Source organism: Glycine soja, chromosome 2 (genome assembly GCF_004193775.1).
Source record: "Glycine soja cultivar W05 chromosome 2, ASM419377v2, whole genome shotgun sequence".
NCBI lineage: Eukaryota > Viridiplantae > Streptophyta > Magnoliopsida > Fabales > Fabaceae > Glycine > Glycine soja.
In genome coordinates, this window is record NC_041003.1 from 23,366,685 (window position 1) to 23,384,216 (window position 17,532).

Consider the following 17,532-nt stretch of genomic DNA (forward strand, 5'->3'; position numbering starts at 1 on the left):
TCGAAGGCCCGAACCACCATTGAACTTGGTTTTAAATGGGAAGCATTGAATGGTAACTTCTCCCAAAGTGCTCTTAGGCATCACGTTTAAACTGGAACCATTATCGATGAGCACCTTGGCTACGATATGGTCCATACACTTGACTGATACGTGTAAAGCCTTATTATGCCCTCTCCCCTCGGCGGGGATTTCTTCTTCGGCGAAGGCAAGATAGTTGTTGGCAGTGATATTGTTGACCAGCCCTCCGAAACCTTCTACCGAGATATCTTGGGCCACGTGAGCCTCGTTCAGCACTTTTACTAGCAGAGCCCGATGAGGCTCGGAGCTCATAAGTAACTCCAACAGCGAGACCCTAGCCGGGGTTTTGTTGAGCTGTTCGATAACCTTGAATTCGCTCTGCTGAATTATCCGAAGGAACTCGCTGGCTTCCTCTAGCGACACCTCCTTTCTACCATCCTTTTTCTCCGGGGGCCCCTTTGCTGGAATATCTTTATTCGAAGCGTGGGGTGCTTCGCCATCTTGTTCCTCCACCACTTTTCCTTTTCCCTTGATGTCGGCGGGTTGGACTGGTAGGTCCGGAGGTGCGAACACACGACCACTACGGGTCACACCACTCAGTCCCGTGATATTTGTTACTTTAGCTGACAGCGAGCTGACGTCAGTGACTTCTTCTTCCTTCTTCCCCGGAGGTGTATATCTCCACGGGACCGCGTGACTATTTTGGTACGGGAAAGGAACAGGTTTGGCTATTAAAGGGTGTCCGGGCTTTTGCGAAGCTGCGCTTTTAGTGAAGTATATCACCAAGGGTTTGGGCTTCGCAACACCGCTCCCCTCCATAGATTGCATGCATATATGCTGCTCTTCTTTTCCTTCAATGCCGACTTCCAGTCGACCTTGATCTATCATCCGCTGTTACAATTCCTCTACTTCCAAACACGTCTCCATGTCATGCATCTCGCCGGAGTGTAGCAGACAGGAATCCTCTTTACACCCACTATGGGGAATCACACCTCCTTTTTGTAGGGCCTCAAAGATGAACCTCCTAGGGGTTGCCACATCCCTTAAAGGTTTAGACCTGTGCGGCCTATCGGATTCAACTGCATTAACTGCTCCCCCTCCATGATTGGCGAGCGGGTTGGTTCTCACATTGGGCCGATCCTCTTGGAAAGTCAGCCATCCAGCATCCATTAAATGTTGGACCTTGTATTTAAGGGCCAAGCATTTTTCGACGGAATGCCCCGGGACACCCCCATGGTACTTGCAAGTTGCGTTAGGGTCATACCACTTCGGGAAAGGGGGTTCGAGGACCCTTCCGGGAGTTACCACGGCCAAATGATTGGCGATGAGGGATGGCAGAAGATCTTCGTACGTCATTGGGAGTGGGGTGAATTCCGGAAATGGCCTCGGAGGGAAGTTCCTTATCGTGTTGGAATTACCGGCCGGTCGAGTCGTGGTCGGAGTTGGAACTTGGGGAGCTTCCCTCTGGGTGGGTGCCTTAGGCTGCACGGGTGTTGAACTAGAGGCATTCCCAATATGAGCCGAGAAGCTTGGGTGATGTTGCGCGTACTGATGGGTACCATGAGGTGTTTGCTGGGTTTTGACCCACGCGGGTGTTGAAGAGACGGCATGGGCATCTCCCTCCTTCCTTTTTGCCCCTGTTGCCCCGATTCTTTTGGCATTCGCGTTTGTGGAGGAAACGTAATCAAACTTTCCTCTTTTCAATCCAACCTCGATTCTTTCCCCGGCAAACACCAGATCCGCAAAGCTGGACGGCATGTAACCCACTAGCTTCTCATAGTAGAACACTGGCAGAGTCTCTACCATCATGGTGATCATCTCTCTCTCAACCATGGGAGGAGCTACTTGTGCCGCCAAATCCCTCCATCGCTGCGCATATTCTTTAAAGGTTTCACCCTCTTTCTTGAACATATTCTGCAGTTGAGTACGGTCAGGAGCCATATCAGAATTGTACTGATACTGCCTTAGGAAGGCGGTAATCAGATCCTTCCAAGTACGGATACGGGAAGCTTCCAAATTAGTGTACCACACTACCGCAGCTCCGGCCAAGCTATCCTGAAAGAAGTGTATCAACAGCTTTTTATCTTTAGAGTGGGCGCCCATCTTACGGCAGTACATTTTGAGATGGTTTTTGGGACAAGTCGTCCCTTTATACTTGTCGAAGTCCGGCACTTTGAACTTCGGGGGAATAACAACATCGGGTACTAAGCAAAGATCCGTCATGTCTGCGAACGGATAGTCCCCAAATCCTTCCACAGCCCTCAATCTTTCCTCAAGGAGATTGAGCTTCCTCCTTTCTTCAGTTGCTGGGGGCGGCCCTTCCGTGGACAAAACTATTGGTGATGCTGCGATGTTGGGTTGAGGCAACGTGCCTGGTGCCGGCCCTTTGGGGATCGGGGGATAGAACTCGACATCCCTTCGAGCATAATCTTGAGGGTCTTTGTGGACTTCGTCGGGCTGCTGAGGAGGCTCTCTTTCATGGACGGGAGAAGCAATGTGGCCCGCATCTTCTTGCAAGACGGGTGGTGAATAGTTGGGCGGCAATCCATAAGGGTAAGCCGCTCGGTTGTATCCCAGGTGAGGGCTGCCATTGTGCCCCAGTGTGTCCCTTCCCCGTCCTACTATGTTTGAGGGAGGATGGTGCGTAGTTGCCAAGAGAGTCGGGTCTGCTTCGGCAGCCGAGCTGACAGCGGCGGCGGTGGCCGCATTCTTCTCTATGAGCTGCTTCATACTTAACATGGCCTCCATCATGGAGGCCATTTGTTCTTTCAGAGCCGACATGTCGGCTTTCATCTGTTCCTGCGTCTCCTCTTGATCACCCATCGTTTTAGATTTGGATCTGGTGCGATAGGGATCCCTTGCGGCGCGTTTAGTTATGGTATTTTTCCCTAAAAAACCAAACGTGAGGAGTGGGTAAAGAAAGAAAATGCATGCTAGAGATGAAACGTAGGAGTGATTTGATTTGCACAAGTTTTTTGGAGTAGAAACATGGGACCAACTCATTTTATTTCAAAAAGGAAGTCATATCTAGTCAAGGTCTGAGAGACCATACAAGTTTCCTAACGATTTCTAATTATGTGGGCCATTAAGTCTATCATATGCTGACAATAGCCGAGAAGCCCGTGAATCTCTTCGGGGGCGGAGTAGGTGCCTGCCATCGCTTTGGCCTTGGCTAACAATCGGGGAAGTTCTTGACTCCCGTTCAAGGTAAGAGCAAACCGATCCATCCACATGGTTGCCTCTTGGTGTAAAGAGTCGATCACCCTTCCTCTAGCCTCTTTTTCCGCGTATACTTGGGCATATTCGTCCGCAATCCTATGCTCGTGGGCCGCGGCTAGACCTAACTCTTCTTGGTACTTGGCGATGATAGCTAGCATGTTGGTCTCCGTCTCGCATAAACGCTGAGACAAGCTTCTTTTGGACCTTGAACAGGCAACTAACTCCTCTTTCAAAACCATGCTATGTGCTCGCGACTAGTCCCTTTCTTCCCTTCGCAACTTGAGTTCACTATTGCTACCCCATAGAGCTCCGCGAAATTTGTTCCGGCCATACTCTTCCTTGCGAGCCCTCTTGGTTTCTTGTTCAAGGGCTCTTGCGGTAATTGCATTCTCTTCCCGTAACCCGGCACACTCCTTCCGAACGTGTGTAGCGGCCAACTTGAACTTCTCCTTGGCAAGTTTTGCCTTTGCTAACTCGCTTTTGAGAGCTTGGACTTCTTCGTCCTCTTCCGGTGCTTCAAAATCCTCTTCGCTGACGACTTTTAACTTGGCGAGCCAATCTAAACCTCGTATATGAACTTTCAGCCATTCGTGGTACCCACCAATGATGCCATTACGAATGCCTCTAAGCTCTTGATCTTTCCTTAACGGGGTTTCCCATGCCTTATGGATTCTTTGTATAGTCTTGGAATTTTGTGCGCCGAGATCCCTCACAAGGAAAGGAGACATGCTTTCTTCCGTCGGTGCTCCCCTCATGGGGTACCCTAGTTGTCTTATAGCGAGCGCGGGATTGTAGTTAATACAACCCCTCGTTCCTACCAGCGGAATGTTTGGGTATCTTCCACATGAGAAAAGGACTCCTTCTTTTCCTTCCTTCCATCGGGGGAACCAACTGATTGTTCTACCTCCTATCCCGGCCAAAAGCTGGTCCCAATCTACTCTCCCCTTTTCAGTACACGAGCGATGGCTCAGGAGCGGACATGGATGTCTTGTGTCTTGTTGGAACAAGTGCAAAACCAACCAAACACAGAGGGCGGGTAAGCAACAGATGATCCGTGCGCTACTCTTTTCGCACCTTCGGTCAAATGTGTCAAATAGATCTGCCAAGACAGCTACCACCGGACTTTCCTTGCTATGGTGGTAGGCAAGGAAAGCGTCGATTGCTGCTAGGTCTACCAAACCATCCACGTTTGGAAAGAGGACGACCCCAAAAATTAGCAAAGCTAACACATCCATAAACGGGACCCAGTCTCCTTGATTGGCCATACCCCTTGCCTTGTCTTCTAGGTACTTCTGTGGTAGGCCCGCTATGCCATTCCGAGTCTGTTTTATGCGGTCCAAACCTCTTGCTGAATCCTTGACCACAGTTGCAATTCTGCTCAAAGAGGGGAGACACCCGGAGGAAAGATATGGTTTTCTTCCCCCGAGAGGACATCCTAGAATTTCCTCAAATTCTTCAATGGTTGGTACTAATTGGAAGTCTCCGAATGTGAAGCACCTCAAAGGCTGGTCGTAGTATTGGGTAAGTGATACAATGGCTTCTATGGACACCTCTGCTATGGTCAACTCTAAGATCTTTCCGTAAGTCTTGCGGAAGGTTTGCATTTGGAGGGGTTCCATCAACCGCCCTAATTCCTTGATGCTGGTGGTATCTAGGCTTTTGACCTTGACTTGGTAGAACCTCTTGCTGGTTTGATTTGTTCCCATGCTTACTAAAGTGAGATAAAAGCTGGTGCAAATCAAAACTCCGGTATCTCATGGGTGGGATGGATGAATGCATGATGGAATGCATATGACACAGATGCAATCTAGGAAAGCGGGGGTCCGGGGAATTTGTCCCCTTCTTAGATACGACGTCTAGGGGTAGCGAAATGCCCCAACGCACGTTTTTAAGAAGGCGACACGGACCCTCCGTTGGTTTGTTTACAGTAGGGATCAAGACAGAACCCATATGCAATGCCTATGCAAAAGACACAATGCGGGAATGTGCACAGTATGACAATATTTACCGAACATAAGCAAAAGGGGATATGATACTCATGCATGGCAGTGTAAAAAAATGGCACGCAGCGTGTTTGCTTCGTGCCCCTATTTAAGGGACCTATAAGGGAGAGAACTAACTAGGTTTTTAGGAATAATCCCCAAGGTAGTCATATCTCTCTTGATGGTTTCTAGAGGTATCATCCCCTTCGAAGAACATACTGCAGCAGTAGGGACTACTAGCAACAATATGTTTTCAAAGAGAAAAACTCTAGATGAGGGTTCACTGTAATCAAGCAAGTCGGAGACCTAGCATGATCACGGATTCACCTCCACTCCTTATGTTCCCACGAACCCGGGTATAGGGCCCTTTTTCAACTCACCGTGTGTGCAAATAGTGTTAGTGTTTGTGTGCATCAAATGAATAAATATTTACCTCATGCATACAAAAAATATGCACTAAAAGCATCAAAGAGTTATATATACAAGAACATAATAAGGGGAAGCCAACAAAGGAGTAAGTCATGGCAAAATTTGCACAAGATTAAATGGCCTAACTCTCTAAAAATAGTCCCCAGTGGAGTCGCCAACTGTCGCAACCTACCCTTCGGCGGGAGGGCGACGCGTGACTCGCGGGATGTGTGTTCCACGAAAGGAATACGCGCGGAGTTGCCACCAACGTTTATTTGAGGAAAACGTCGGAAAAACCGGAAAAGACGCGATCTACGAACTTTTAAGTGAAAGGTTCGGGAGTTGTATTTACGCACGGGGAAGGTATTAGCACCCCACACGTCCGTCCCAAGGGACGGCAGCCTTTAATCGAATGTGCAAACATGACTTTGATTTTTTATGTTCCCTTTTTATGTCTCTATATCCTTTATACCCTTTTTATATTTTCTCTTTTTGTGGTCGACAAGGGTGTTTCCCTTTGCTCCTACGTATTCCTCAATTTGGGATGAGAAAATCAGACCTACGTAGTTCTTTTTTATCAAGTGATTCTTTTTTACTTAAGTGGTGATCATTTTAAGGCGTTGGACCTTAAAAATGATCCATTTTACTTAGTGAGAAATTGAAATGATAAACTTCAAAAAACCTATTTTTTTATGGACGAGCTTGACTAGGCGAGTTGATTTTAGCCTTAGTTTCACTTTAGTTATTTAATCAATTCGATTAAGAATGAGAAATCCCAAAGAGAAAATGTCCGATTGATTTTCCGCTTTATTTTACTAAAAGATGTTTTTTTGATTATTATATTATTTTTTACCTCTTTTTGATTTCCAACGTGGTTACGGCACGACCGAACGGTCGGAATTTATTTTAACCGAAGTTAACGGATAATACAATTCAAACGTTCGGTGAAAATTTATTTTATTTTTAAGTTAAGCGAGAAATGACTTAAGTAAAATGGCTTAAGCACGTCAACAGGGGGTATAAAAAATACACAAAACGAGAATAAAAATGCACGAAACACAATGTGGACCACTACGGGTACATAGAATGAATCGAAAAGCTTGGTTCGAGGTACTTACCCGTTGAAGATCGAAGAACGATGAAGAACGAATGAAGAACGTCGAAGAACGGTTGAAACCTTTGCGAGATTCTTCACGGAAAACGTTACGGAAACGTTTCGGAAGCGCCTCGGCTTAGATTTTCTTCACGGAAACAATTTTTTCAAGCAAATTCGAAAGAGAGAAAAGTGCCTAAGGGGCTGAACCCCTTTCTTCTTCACTTCCTCCCCTATTTATAGCAAAATAGGGGAGGTGGCTGCCGCCCAGCTCGCCCAGGCGAGCCAGGTTGCTTCCTCCAGAAGCAACAGCCTTCTGGAGGAATATTCTGGAGGGCCCAAGTGGGCCTGGGTGCTATTTGCACCCCCATTTTTACTAAGTACACCCCCCTCTGCTTTTTTTTGGTGATTCTTTTTTCGTAAAGTTACGGAAACTTACGAATCTCGTAACGATACTTGTTTTCTTTCCGTAATGTTACGGAACCTTGCAAATTACATAATCATCCCCTTTTTGACTTACGGAATGTTACGGAACCTCACTTAATTATGCAACGATGCTTCCATTTGATTTCCGGTGTGTCACGGAAACTTACGGATTGTGCATCAATATTTTTTTGGTTTTTCGGCATGTCCTGGAATTTCACAAATTGCCTAATGATGGGTACCAAGCACCTCACAAGGACCAAAGAAAGGTCGCATGTCATCAAGCAAAAGTCCCCGGACGAAATTAAAAGAATCACCAAAAAACAGCAGAGGGGGGTGTACTTAGTAAAAATGGGGGTGCAAATAGCACCCAGGCCCACTTGGGCCCTCTGGAATATTCCTCCAGAAGGCGGTTGCTTCTGGAGGAAGCAACCCTGCTCGCCTGGGCGAGCTGGGCGGCAACCACCTCCCCTATTTTGCTATAAATAGGGGAGGAATGGAAGAAGGAAGGGGTTCAGCCCTGAGGCACTTTGCTCTCTTTCGAATTTGCTTGGAAAAATTGTTTCCGTGAAGAAAATCTAAGCCGAGGCGCTTCCGAAACGTTTCCGTAACGTTTTCCGTGAGGAATTTCGCAAAGATTTCAACCGTTCTTCGACGTTCTTCATTCGTTCTTCATCGTTCTTCGATCTTCAACGGGTAAGTACCTCGAACCAAGCTTTTCGATTCATTCTATGCACCCATGGTGGTCCACATTGCGTTTCGTGCATTTTTACTCTCGTTTTGTTTACTTTTTATACCCCCTCTTGACGTGCTTAAGCCGTTTTACTTAAGTCATTTCTCGCTTAACTTAAAAATAAAATAAATTTCCACCGAACGTTTGAATTATATTATCCGTTAACTTCGGTTAAAATCAATTCCGACCGTTCGGTCGTGCCGTAACCACGTTGGAAATCAAAAAGAGGTAAAAAATAATATAATAATCAAAAAAATATCTTTTTAGTAAAATAAAGCGGAAAATCAATCGGACGTTTTCTCTTTGGGATTTCTCATTCTTAATCGAATTGATTAATAACTAAGGTGAAACTAAGGCTAAAATCAACTCGCCTAGTCAAGCTCGTCCACAAAAATAGGCTTTTGAAGTTTGTCATTTCAATTTCTCACTAAGTAAAATGGATCATTTTTAAGGTCCAACGCCTTAAAATGATCACCACTTAAGTAAAAAAGGCATCACTTGATAAAAAAGAACTACGTAGGTCTGATTTTCTCATCCCAAATTGAGGAATACGTAGGAGCAAAGGGAAACACCCTTGTCGACCACAAAAAAGAAAAATATAAAAAAGGGTATAAAGGATATAAGAACATAAAAGGGAACATAAAAATCAAAGTCATGTTTGCACATTCGATTAAAGGCTGCCGTCCCTTGAGACGGGCGTGTGGGGTGCTAATACCTTCCCCGTGCGTAAATACAACTCCCGAACCTTTCACTAAAAAGTTCGTAGATCGCGTCTTTTCCGGTTTTTCCGACGTTTTCCTCAAATAAACGTTGGTGGCGACTCCGCGCGTATTCCTTTCGTGGAACACGCATCCCGCGAGTCACGCGTCGCCCTCCCGCCGAAGGGTAGGTTGCGACAGTTGGCGACTCCACTGGGGACTATTTTTAGAGAGTTAGGCCATTTAATCTTGTGCAAATTTTGCCATGACTTACTCCTTTGTTGGCTTCCCCTTATTATGTTCTTGTATATATAACTCTTTGATGCTTTTAGTGCATTTTTTTTTGTATGCATGAGGTAAATATTTATTCATTTGATGCACACAAACACTAACACTATTTGCACACACGGTGAGTTGAAAAAGGGCCCTATACCCGGGTTCGTGGGAACATAAGGAGTGGAGGTGAATCCGTGATCATGCTAGGTCTCCGACTTGCTTGATTACAGTGAACCCTCATCTAGAGTTTTTCTCTTTGAAAACATATTGTTGCTAGTAGTCCCTACTGCTGCAGTATGTTCTTCGAAGGGGATGATACCTCTAGAAACCATCAAGAGAGATATGACTACCTTGGGGGTTATTGCTAAAAGCCTAGTTAGTTCTCTCCCTTATAGGTCCCTTAAATAGGGGCACGGAGCAAACACGCTGCGTGCCATTTTTCACACTGCCATGCATAAGTATCATATACCCGTTTGCTTATGTTCAGTGAATATTATCATACTATGTACATCCCCGTATTGTACCTTTCGCATGTGCATCATGTGCGGGTTCCGTCTTAATCCCCTCTCTTGGGCAAACCAACGGAGGGTCCGTGTCACCTTCTTAAATACATACGTTGGGCACTTTGCTACCCCAAGACGTTGTATCTAAGAAGGAGACAATTTCCCGAGCTCCCGTATTCATAAATTGCATCTGTGTCATATGCATTCCTTCATGCATTCATCCATTCCACCCATGATAGATGTCGAAGTTTTGATTCGCACTAGATTTTATTTCACTTTAGTAAAACATGGGATCAAGTCAAAAGCCTTCGCTTAAAAAGAGGTTTTATCAAGTCAAAATCAAGAGCTTAGAGGTCACCAGTTTATGAAAGTTCGGGCAATTAATGGGTCAACTTCAACGGCAAGCCTTCCGCAAAGCCTATGGTAAGCATTTGGGACCTAGCTAGGGTAGAAGTCTCCATGGAACCAATTGCCTCCCTCGCCCAGTATTATGATCAGCCGTTGAGGTGCTTCATCTTTGGGGACTTCCAGCTATCACCAATGGTGGAAGAATTTGAAGAGATCCTAGGATGTCCTCTAGGGGGAAGGAAACCATACCTCTCCTCAGGGTTCTACCCCTCATTGGCCAGAATTTCTAAAAAAGTCCAAATCTCGGCGCAGGAATTAGACCGCCAAAGGCAAGTCGAAAATGGGGTGGTCGGAATACCGAGAAAATATTTGGAGGTAAAAGCAAGAATCTTGGCAGATAAAGGCGAGTGGACCCCATTCATAGATATTCTCACACTGTTGATTTTCGAGGGAGTCCTCTTTCCAAATGTGGATGGGTTGGTGGACCTGGCAGCGATCGACGTTTTTCTCGCCTATCATAACCACAAGGAAAGTCCGGTTGTCGCTATGCTAGCCGACCTATATGACACCTTCGACCGAAGATGTGAAGAAAGCAATGCAAGGATTGTTTGCTGTACTCCAGCTCTCTATGTGGGGCTGGTTTCACACCTTTTTCTCCAAGAAGGTAGGCCCGTCTATCCGTTACAAGGTTACCGCTCGTGCGTCGAAAAAGGAAAGGCGAATTGGGACCAACTCTTGGCTAGCATGGGGGGGCGTCTGTTAATTGGTTCCCTCGCTAGAAGGAAGGAGGAATCAAGATTCTATCTTCATGCGAAGGATGTCCAAATGTTCCCTTGATGGGAACAAGGGGTTGTATTAATTATAATCTCGTTCTCGCCATAAGACAGCTTGGCTACCCCATGAGAGGAGCGCCATTAGACGAAAGCATCACGCCTTTCATCACACGGGGTTTTAGTGACCACAACGCGAGGGTACTCCAAGGAGTTCGCAAGGCATGGGATGCGGCGTGAAGAAAGGACAGAGAGCTTAGGGGAAGCAGTAATGGGATCATCGGCGGCTATCATAAGTGGCTGAGAGTCCGAACACAAGGATTGGATTGGCTCCCAAATCTAAAGACTGTGAGGGACGATGAGGTTAAAGCTTCGGAAGAAAGTGATGAGGTACAAGCCCTAAAGGCAGAGCTTGAAAGAGCCCGAGTAGTCGAAGAGAAGTTCAAAGCCATCAAAGTCTGAAAAGAGTATGATGAACTAAGGGACGTCAATATGGCCACCGCTGATGCCTTGGAACGAGAAACCAAGAAGGCCCAAAAGGAAGAACACGTGCCAGCAAAGTTTTGAGGGGCTTTATAGGGCAGCTATAGTGAGCTCAAGCTCCGAAGAGGTGAAAGGAATCATCACGGGTCAAAGGCATGATCTTGAAAGACGAGCTAAAGGCTTGCCTTAGGTCGAAAAGAAATTTGTCCCAACAGTTAAGCGAGACTGAAGGGAATATGTGGGCCATCATCGATGAGTGCAAAGAGAAGCTAAATCTAGCAGCGACTCACGAGCAAAGGCTAGAGGATGAGTACGCCAAGATATCAGCAGAAAGGGAAGTAAGGGAAAGGGTAATTGATTCATTGCACCAAGAGGCAACAATGTGGACGGACCGATTTGCTCTTACTTTGAACAGGAGTCAAGAACTTCCCCCATTGCTAGCCAAGGCCAAAGCAGTGGCGGACACCTACTCCGCCCCCAAGGAGATCCACGGACTTCTCAGCTATTGTCAGCATATGATAGACTTAATGGACCATATGATTAGAAACCGCTAGGAAGTTTGTATTGTCGCTCAGATCTTGACTAGTTATAACTTTTTGAAAAAAATGAGTTTATCCCACGTTTTTACTCCAAAAATCAGTGCGAATCAAGTCACTCCCACATTTTATCTCTAGCATGCATTGTATGTTGGTCTCGTCCTTTGTCACGGGAAGCCGGAAGGTCCATATCACCTTCTTAATTGTACACATGGGGCACTGTGCCCCCAAATGCGCAAGTAAGAAGAGATAATTTTCCGGGCTCTCGTGTCCGTAAAATGCATTCATATCATGCATCGCATAAGCATCTCTTCATAACATCATAATGAACATGTCGTTCCTGCATTTGTCCGTTATCATATTCCAGCCTCACATTTTGCATGAGTCATGGCATCATCATGCATATGCGTTCAACAAACTTTTTGATCTGCAAAATTGCATACCATTTGTTTTCATGTTTACTCATCCTTGTGTTTTCCTCTACAAAAACAAAAAAGGGGAAGCGTGAAACTTCACACTACATTCTTAGTTGCATGTGTTAGGCACCATGAGCCAACCATGTTGGGATCATAAACCCATTTCTAAAAAAAAAAAAAACACACAACAACAAAACAAAATAATTGAACATGGTACCTAATGCATGGTTAACTAGGAAATGGTGTTTCTTCGGGCATCTCAATTTCATAATTACATTTTCCATGCATAGCTTAAAGTATGCCCGAGTCATTCATCCCTATGAGATGTTGTTGAAGTATTGGCGATCAGAATTGCCATTCCTTGGATTATAGGGTTGAACCAAGCTCATGCTTTTATAAAAAGGTTCATCAAGTCATGTTGAAATATGGAAGTAAACGTCTTGCAAAATTAGGGCAAAAGATGAATCGAGTCACATCACTGCTTCGTCTACTGCCAAACATATTTAGGATTGTTAATGTCCTTGTTACTTCCAGTTTCACCTTGACAAAGATGTCATGGACCATGTTGAAAATCTAAATTGATTCAACCCCATATCCTGCGTAAAAATTCGCAATACTTCAACTGTACATCATTCGCATACATCCATGCTTTTCATTGGTTGCATTGCTCATTGCATTCTTTCCTTGAAAAATAAAATAAAATAAAATAAAATGAACTTAATCATTGTTATAAAAAAAAAAAAAACATGCTTTACGGCGTCCTCACCGAACTTGTGCTAGAGCTAGAGTAATGGGTGAAGTAGAGGAGATACAAGAGAAGATGAAGGCCGACATGGAGGCCATTAAAGAGAAAATGGCCACAATGATGGAGGCCATGATGAGCGTGAAGAAGATAATGGAAGCCAATGCGGTTGCAATTGCCGCTACCAGCGTTGTTGCTAAGGTGAACCTGATGTCCCCATCCGGCATCAACCAAATGAATCATCCAACCTCAGATATGGTAGGCAAAGATTTGGGAAGTACGGGCAGCCCCCATAATGTACAAATTCAAAATGAGCACGCCTTCCCGCCATATGGCTTGCCTCTCAACTATACGCCACCCAAAGTGGCGTACACTCCCAAAAAGAATGTCAATAACTCCACTCCTATACCCATTGAGAGCCAACAACCCCAAACTGATCATGCACATGTCTCTTAAACCGTGGGGGGGACACATGAAATTCCCCACCACAATCTAGCCGACTTCGAGCCTTGCCTCGGATATGCCACGGAAGGGCAAGCAGTTGGTGGTATACCCCTACAAAACCCTTTGGAAGGCCCTCAGTATCACCCACAACTACACCTCTTGCATTCCACGACAAGTAAAAACCCTCATGCTATGGCAGAAATGGGAAAGTTGGATCATCTAGAGGAAAGGCTCAGGGCCATTGAAGGAGGTGAAGATTATGTCTTTGCTAACCTAAAAGAGTTGTTCCTAGAACCCAATATCATCACCCCTCCCAAGTTCAAGGTGCTGGACCTTGACAAGTACAAGGGGACTACTTGTCCCAAGAACCATCTAAAGATGTATTGTCAGAAGATGGGGGAATACGCAAAAGATGAGGAATTGCTAATACATTCCTTCCAAGAAAGTCTTACTGGGGTAGCTGTTACCTGGTACACTAACTTGGAATCTTCCTGAGTCCATTCTTGGAAGGACCTAATGGTTGCCTTTGTTAGGCAGTATCAGTACAATTTTGATATGGTTCCGGATAGGATGCAACTACAAAAAGTGTGCAAAAAGGGGGCACGAATCTTTCAAAGAATACGCCCAAAGATGGAGAGACTTGGCAACTCAAGTAGCACCCCCAAAAACAGAGAAAGAGATTATCACAATGATAGTAGACACGTGACCGGTGTTCTACTATGAAGAGATGGTGGGCTACGCACCCTCAAAGCTTTGCGGATTTGGTCTTCGCCAGTGAAAGGATCGATGTGGGTCCGAAAATAGGCAAATTTGATCATCCTACTAGGACGACTGAGAAAACTGGGGCAAATGAAGAGGGTGAGAAAGAGGGAGAAACCCATGCTGTGACTGCCATTCCTATACGGCCAAGTTTCCCACCAACCCAACAATGTCATTACTCAGCCAATAACAAACCTCCTCCTTACCCACCACCCAGTTATCCACAAAGGCCATCCCTAAATCAACCACAAAGTCTGTCTACCGCACTTCCAATGACGAAGACCAGCTTTAGCACAAACCAAAAAAAAAAAAATAATAATAATAATAATAAAAAAAAAAAACACCAACAAAAAGGAATTTTGCAGCAAAAAGCCTGTAGGGTTCACCCCAAATTCCGTTGTCATATGCTAAACTTGATCCCATATCTACTTGATAATTCAATGGTAGCCATAACCCTAGCCAAGGTTCATCAACCTCCATTTCTCCGAGAATACGACTCGAACGCAACGTGTGCTTGTCACGGAGAAGCCCCGGGGCGTTCCATTGAGCATTGTAGGGCTCTGAAGCGTAAGGTGCAAGGTCTAATTGATACGGGCTGGCTGAAATTTGAGGAGAATCGCTTGTTGAATCCTAACATTAACAAGCAACACCATACATGGGGCAATTCTTGAAGCTGTTGTTATGACTCATCAGGATTTCCAAGTTTATGCCATAAACCACAGTTACAATGTTAAATGATATAGATAAAATGGACATCCTCTCACGAACACATCTCTGCTTATTCAACTTCCACCGGAATGTGAGTGTAAGCCATTGGTCTGTTTGCTCAAGCAACCTGCGCTCCTGAGTGTTGACTTCCAAGACCGTTCAATCAGAGATTACTCATCTTGCACGTTGGTGGGGGTGCCGTAAAACAACGAGCAAAGTTCAAAACAAATAAGTTTCAAAATAAAAAATAAGTTTCAAAATAAAAAATAAAAAGGCATTTGATTGACTGTGTTTTCAAGTAAAAATATAGACGTTCATGTGACCTCATTTTGTCTTTTTAGAGAGAAGTGAGTTATCAAGAATAGGATGTTGGACAAATGGCCTCTCTTACCTTGAGAAGAAGAGGGGATTGAATTAAGATACGAATATTATTCCCCAATTAAACTTTCACTCTCTCTTTTCGGATTAACAATGCACATAGGGACAACCCTTCCCTTGTGTTCAAGAATCCTCTACTACAAGAGACCCACGGTCTCTTAATCCCTTTTCAGAAATAAGAAGAAGAGAAGAAGAGGTCTCTCGTAAAAGAGGTAGATTGTAAAATGAAGATCAATAAAAAATTCCTTATTGAATAAGCAAGTGGTTGACCAAGGAATCTTTTTGAGAGGATAAGACATTTCAGTTCAGAAAAACTCTTGATCTTTCGAGAGGATAAAACTGTTTGGGCAATGAAAACTCTCTTTAAAACATTTGAATGGCCATTCATAAAACATTTGAATAGATATGTCTCTTGGAAATTATTTTCTGAAAATCCCCTCTAGTAATCAATTACAAGACTTATGTAATCGATTACAGGTTTTAAAAATTTGAATTAAAACATTTTCAAACTGCTGGTAATCGATTACCAGAGAGCAAATCTCAATTTGAAAGGATAGAATTCCTTGGTCAAACCTTTTGCTTCTTCAATTTGGAAACTTCTCCCTAAGATTCTAGAGATCAACTTGATCATATATCTTGATTTTCTTGGATTCTTGTCTTGAATAAAACTTGGAAGCACTTGATCCTTTGGCATCATCGAAACATCAAAACATCTTGCTTCTACATAGGAGTCATTTGACTTAATCCATCAACTGAAAAAAATCCTTCAACTATTTCTCGTCCTTGGAAAATTCTTTTTGCAAAAATCAACTGCTTCTTTCATTCTTCCTCACTACGAGGTCGTGAAAACAAGACAACACTTGGTACCTCTAAGCCCTACACTGGGGCAACGAAAGGCACCATGCAAAGACCTCAAGCGAACCTAGGGGTAGATTAGAAGTTCTCACCCAATAGGTTCCCTCCTACAAGGTCATGACGAAAGACAACGATTGGTACCTCAAAGCCTTACACTGGGGAAATGAGGGGCACCGTGCATGAGCCTCAAGTGAACATGGGGGCCGATTAAAAGTTCTCACCCATCGATGTTTTTAACAAAAAAAAAGGGACAAACCCTAGGATTTCAATGGATTGATCAAACATCAAACGACTCCATTGCCGTCACTCCAAAATGGTCAAGTGACTAAATCAAACAGAACACACACTCTGAGGGAGTTCCCGGAGAGGTTTGCAAAAAAGATAGGATGAGGTTGCATGAATTGTCACCTCTTTCAAAAGGACAGTCAATCTGTGTTTTCCAAAAAAAAAAATTAATTAAATCAAAATCAAAATCACAAAATAGGGAAAGAATGTCATGAACATTGTACAACTTTCCATTACATTGCATTGTTTCAAATGAAGTCCGCATTTACCAAATTTCACGACAAAGGTTGCATGCATCTGCATCCCTAAAAATCATGTTAACTGCATAGATTTCCTACATCTAATGTCCAAATCTTGTGGATTTGGGATGACCGGCCCTCTCGATGAGTCGATCCCTTGCTTTCTCATAAGGGTGGACCTTGGGTACTAGTTACCCTCACCGTTGAGAGGACTACACGTCCTCGCCTTGAGAGGACTACGCGTCCTCACCATCAGAGGACTACATGTCCTCGCCTTGAGAGGGCTACACGCCCTCACCTTGGGTACTAGTTACCCTCACCGTTGAGAGGACTACACGTCCTCGCCTTGAGAGGACTACACGTCCTCACCATCAGTGGGCTGCACGCCCTCACCTCCAGAGGACTACATGTCCTCGCCTTGAGAGGGCTACACGCCCTCACCTTGGGTACTAGTTACCCTCACCGTTGAGAGGACTACACGTCCTCACCATCAGTGGGCTGCACGCCCTCACCTCCAGAGGACTACATGTCCTCGCCTTGAGAGGGCTACACGCCCTCACCTTGGGTACTAGTTACCCTCACCGTTGAGAGGACTACACGTCCTCGCCTTGAGAGGACTACACGTCCTCACCAGCAGAGGGCTGCACGCCCTCACCTCCAGAGGACTACACCTCCTCGCCTTGAGAGGGCTGCATGCCCTCACCTTTAGAGGGCTACGTGTCCTCATTTTCAGTGTGCTCGACATCCACACCTTAAAAGAATTTAAGGTCCTCTGCCCTTAAATGCTTAACCGAGACTTGCACTTCCGGTTAAGGGGCCAGTAGTTTCCTTTTAACGGTTCCTGGGCCACCCCCTGATATTGGAGGAGGGCCAACTGCGCGAGCACAACCAGAGAGGGAGGCTATCACACAGCTACTATGCATACCGGGGCAAGATTTCACCCGTGCCGCTGCAAAGAGACGAGTGCAGATCGTGCGCACCAACATGACCACTCTTACACAGATATAGATAACATTGCTACTTAGCAACATTCTGCCCAGCGACCGCAATGCCAATCTCCCCTTGCAAAAGTATCAGTTGGTCTGTGTCGTCCCGACATGGGTAAGTATGCATATAGTTCAACTGATTTCTGATACCATCTATTGTTTGCAGGGATCGCACCCAAGAGACACCCAGTGGACCCGGAAAAGTCCAACAGGGCCCTGGGGTTTCCAGC